Source organism: Myotis davidii, unplaced genomic scaffold, assembly GCF_000327345.1.
Source record: "Myotis davidii unplaced genomic scaffold, ASM32734v1 scaffold478, whole genome shotgun sequence".
Taxonomy (NCBI): domain Eukaryota; kingdom Metazoa; phylum Chordata; class Mammalia; order Chiroptera; family Vespertilionidae; genus Myotis; species Myotis davidii.
The window spans coordinates 3846750-3852062 of record NW_006289570.1 but is presented as its reverse complement, the minus strand read 5'-3'; the positions used below and the strand labels follow the sequence as shown (position 1 = coordinate 3852062).

The following is a 5313-nucleotide window of genomic DNA, read 5'->3' as shown; positions in this document are numbered from 1 at the left end:
GAACCCAGAGAAGAGATCTGCGTTCTAAACTCCCTCCCTCCGCCACGCACAAGCCTACACTCTTGGGTGAGCCACGCAGCTCAACTGGGCCTCAGTTGCTTCGCCTGTCAATCTCTTACGCCCCTTGCAATGCCCAGATTTTATGATGCTATGGGGGGAAAAAAATGATGAGGCCTGGCCGGCTGGTTCAGTTGGTTGGAGCATCGTCCTGTACACCTAAAGGTGGCAGGTTTGTCTCCCAGTCAGGGTGCATATGGAAGGCAACCCATCGGTGTTTTTCTCTCACATCCATCTCTCTCTCTCTCTCTCTCTCTCTCTCTCTCTCTCTCTCTCTTTCTCTCTCCTTCTCTCTCTCCCCCTCTGCGTTTCTCTCCCCCCCCCCTCCTCTCCCTACACATATCCTCGGGTGAGGATTTAAAAAGACGAAGCACTTCAAACTCGGCTGACAGATGACAAAGCAAAAGGAAACAATACGATTATGGTGCTATAAAAGCAACAATCCCCCCAAAGCAAAGAAGACAATTTCTGTCCTCGGAATTGAGCTCACAACAGGAGAGCAATCACGGCCTTGTCAAATAGCGATAACACACCCGAGCCCGCTGTGTGGGGGAAGTCACTTCACCTCTGTGGGCCTCGGCGTCCACAATCATCACACGTGGTCTTTCAGGATTAACACCATCGGAGCCTGTGAGGCCGAGATGGTTTTGTATAAACCATGTAGAACCTTTTTCGGTCGCTATAATCATTTCTTTTAATCCTGGATCCCCCCCGTTCGCTATCTGGAAATCATTTTCAGGGATGTAAATGACACTGAACATTTATTTCACTGGTGTGTGCAGTCCCCATCTTCTCCCCTTACGCGGGTTCTGCTAATGCTCACACGTGCCTTTCTCCGAATATTCAAGAGCTGACTCGTGATAATGAACTCTCTAATGTAACAAAAATAATTATGATGCTGCGGGAAAATAGAAGTGTTTCGACACCAAGTGTGCTAGGGCTATTCAGCATTCATCAATGATGGCGCTGCTTGGAATACCGAGAATGCAAATTCTGTAGAGCTCCACACAGGAAAGAGGAAATTCAGTGCAGACACAAAGCTAGATTTCACACACCTCATCTTGAGGTAAAAGGAGCCGACTACGAAATACAACCCATGATTAAGGGTTATCTAACTAATGAACTCCGCCTGCCCTTCACAGAAATTGGACTTTGTCTTTAAAAATGCATCCCTTCAGCCCTAGCTGTTTTGGCTCAGTGGATAGAACGTCGGCCTGCAGACTGAAGGGTCCCGGGTTCGATTCCGGTCAAGGGCACATGCCCGGGGTTGTGGGCTCGATCCCCAGGAGGGGGCGTACAGGAGGCAGCTGATCGATGATTCTCTCTCATCACTCATATTTCTATCTTTCCCTCTCCTTTCCTCTCTGCAATCAAAAATATATTTTTAAAAATATATAAATGAATGAATGAACGAGTACATAAATAAATAAATTTTTAAAAAATGCATTCCTTCAAAAAAGTTCCTAGGACAACAGGACTGGAACACAACCCTTTCATGCCAATCAGCCCCTGCAGGACCCAGACCTTGGCCCGGAATGAAATTTCAAAGTATTCTGTTTCTAGTTTAACCTTTGGTTGAGTTTCATGTCATTCATGGTAAGGACACCGACTTGAACAACACCGGCAGGTGTAAGTACGAGTGGGTGGGACGGGTAAGATTTTCTTCCGCTGGAGGAGAATGACCGTGGGCTGAAGACTTTTTAAACACACTCATGGGTCTGACTGAATCTCAAATCAGCATGAGTAGGCTACCAGATACACACACGGTTTGGTGAATGTAAAACCACAGCCCAGTTCAGATACGTTTAAGTCGTGACTCGGGCCTTTCCGTTGTATCTGAAAGTCACATGATCACAGTGACTGAAACCAGGAGGCGAACATTGGCAGGACGCACGGGAGAGCAGTCAGTGAGGGCACTCACCTGCCGGCAGGTTTTGTGAACTTGCCAAAGCCAGGTCCAAATCTGGCAAAAGAAGCACAAAGGAGTTGGAAGAGGCAAAGGCCCCAAAGTCTTTAAGAAATGATGTGCTCTGACCCCACCTAGTGGTGCTGGAGCGATTCCTAACCTGGGACGAGCGCCTTGAGCGACCGGAAGATTTGATTGAAGATTTTTTTCCCCGCCCTAACTGGTTTGGCTCAATGGATAGAGCATTGGCCTGGGGACTGAAGGGTCCCAGGTTCGATTCTGGTCAAGGGCATGTGCCTTGGTTGCAGGCACATACCCAACAGGGAGTGTGCAGGAGGCAGCTGACCAATGTTTCTCATTGATGTTTCTAACTCTCTATCCCTCTCCCTTCCTCTCTGTAAGAAATCAATAAAATATATTAAAAAAAAAAAACAACAAGATTTTTTTCCCCCCTGAGTCAGCACTAGTTTGGTAATAAAGTTTTACTTGGTTAAAAAAAAATTGTACTAAAACACGTGGATTTAGCATCTAAATTAGACAAAGTACAGGCAGGAGGACAGAAGGCACCGTCCTGAGAAGCCTGGCTAAAAAGATGAGCCACTCTGAGAAAAGTCAGTTCTGGGTTGTTTTTTTTTAAGACCTCAAATGCTGCAACTTCTGAAATTAAAATTAAACAAGCAACAACAATGTGTTCGGACGAGAAAGCAAAACCAGCATGAATAACTGGAGAAGTCACCAAAAACAAAGAAAAGGGAAAATGTTCAAAATGACACATTGGGGACCCAAGAATGGAGAACAATTAACGATGGCAGAAATAAGAAAAGAACCCTGTGCTCACAGTGGACCCCCAAGCTAAACAGAGATCAATTACGTATCACATCATAAAAAAGATCCTTGAACAGGAATAAGGCGTAAGGTAAAGTTCATCGTAGTTAGACTAATTATAACCTAGAAGGTCTACCATTACAAAAGCTTCCTTCTTCACTGTTCACCAGCACAGCACGACTGCATTCATCATTCACCCTTGACTTGATCTGCGGCACCCATGCCAGCCACGGGCACTTCTTAAAACCCCCATGGGAGAGCTCAGCAATAAAATAAGGTAGAGTGCATCTTTCTTCTGAAATAAGAAGAAAAGTTTCTCGGTGGCCTCATGTAGACTACTCTTACTACATATTACCAAGCAACAGAATCACCACCACTGCCCTCCTGGAGTTTACATTCTAGGAGGAAATCGTTTCCGTGCCTAAATCTCAGGGCATCTAAAACTTCACATCTTGCCCTAGCAGCTTGGCTCAGTGGATAGAGCATCGGCCTGAGGGCTGAAGATCGATTCCATTTAAGGGCACCAAAAAAATAATAATAATAATAATAAAATAAAATTTCGCACCTTACTGAAAATACCAGTTGTCCTTTCTGTTTTCCCCTTTGGAGAGTTCCTTCTGTCACGGACAGCTTCGTGTCCACGTGTACGTTGGCATTTAAACCTATCCTAACCCCACTTGGGTCTGTGAAAACCTCTGGGCTATCAACCCACGCCAGGAGGAGGCTTTATTTCTCAATATCAGATAGAATCAGAATCTCACACAACTCGATTCGGAGCAATTTTTCATATCTTCTTCCTGGTAGATTGAGTTATTAGAGCAAAATTCCAGCCTAGATAAGAAATAACAGAACCGTTTAGGCTCCTGGCAAATTACATTCAGCACCCACTCTCTCAAAATGACAAATATCAGGTCTTCCAAGTGGAAAAATCCTCCAAAGCATTGAGCCAACTGTGCAATGCAGCACGCAGTGCAAGGAAGAGATTTCTCCCTTCCCCACCCCCCATCTCTGCAGCAAAAAAAGTTTGAACTTATTAACATCAGGAGATACGCTAACTACCACAGGCTCTAAAATTGACTCCTTATTAAAAAAAAAAGACACCTACGTTTGACCTCGAGAAAGCCAAGAATTCCTCAAGAACCATCTCTCTTCTTCTTTTTTTTTTCAAATGCATTAGCACGTTGCCTGGTGAATGTATAACATAATAATAGGGCAGGAGAGTAAGACTGATGGCTTCTCCGAGGCCGAGTTCACTCAGTCATCATAGATCAAATGGCCGTTACTTTCAACGGGACATCAGAACATCATTTACAATCAGGTAAATTTTCACTGGGAATTTGAGGTTCCATGAGATGCAACCGCCTGACAAATCACAAGATGCCAGGGAAGGGGGTGACCCGCGCCCCCAGACCAAGGACTGTCCCTTTCTTTCTGGCCGGCACTGCGCATTCCATCCCTCCCGAGGACAGCCTTGCGGGGTCAGTAATATTCGTTCCATTTTATGGATGTGGAAGCTGAGGTCCAGAGAGCTGAAGTAAGTGTCTTGCCCAAGCTTCAAGCAGTTGAGCTGGAACTCGATGAAGTCTGTCTTATGTCAAAGTCCACGCATTTTCTCTCCTCAGCTCGAGGCCACTCGGCGTGGTCCCTGCACCAGCAGCATCACTTGAGAGCTTGTTAGAAATGCAGAATTCTCAGTCCCACCCAAGAACCACACGATCTGAACCCCCATTTTACCAGGATCCTCAGGTCACTGATGTGTACTTCCAGGCTTGACAGACTACACACTTTAACATTCTGCCTCTCTGAATGTCACTACTGGGATCCCTTCCCATAGATCCCAAGGTGGTGGTGGGATTTTTGCTTCCATATTCATGAGATATTGGTCTCTAGTTTTCTTGTGCTATCTCTGTCTGGTTTTGGTATCAGGGAAATGCCGGCCTCATAAAATGAGCTAAAAAGTGGTCCTTTCTCTTCTATTTTTTTTTGGGGGGTGGGGGATGGGGGGAGTCATTTGTGAAAATGTGGCATTAATTTTCTTGAAAATTACACTCTTCACTTGTAGGTCTATTTAGATTGTCTCTCTCTCTTTTTTTTTTTCCTGAGGGAGAGGAGAAAGGCGTGAAGGAGGTGGGTAGATTATCTCTTCTTGAGTCAATGCTGGTAGCTGGTATCTTTAGGAATTTGTCCGTTTCATTTAAGTTGCATAACTCTTTGGTATAGAACTGCTATTTTTCTTTTTTATGTGTGTTGTTGTTTTTTTAAGTCTTTTATTTCTCTATTCCTCCTTTACTACTTGCTTTTTCATTGAGTGAATATTTTCTAATGAAGCATTTAAATTTCTTTAATAAATGTTTCCACTATATTTTTAAAGATTTTTTAAAATATATTTTATTGATTTTTTTACAGAGAGGAAGGGAGAGGGATAGAGAGTTAGAAACATCGATCAGCTGCCTCCTGCACACCTCCTACTGGGGATGTGCCCGCAACCAAGGTACATGCCCTTGACCGGAATCGAATCTGGGACA

The 5313-nt window shown here is 44.5% G+C and overlaps 1 protein-coding gene across 1 annotated transcript in view; it reads right to left on the bottom strand.

The window, feature by feature from the left end:
- The window catches only part of NF2 (neurofibromin 2 (merlin)), a 56998-nt gene that overhangs the window by 48500 nt on the left and 3185 nt on the right, over nt 1-5313 (bottom strand). The window lies entirely within an intron of this gene.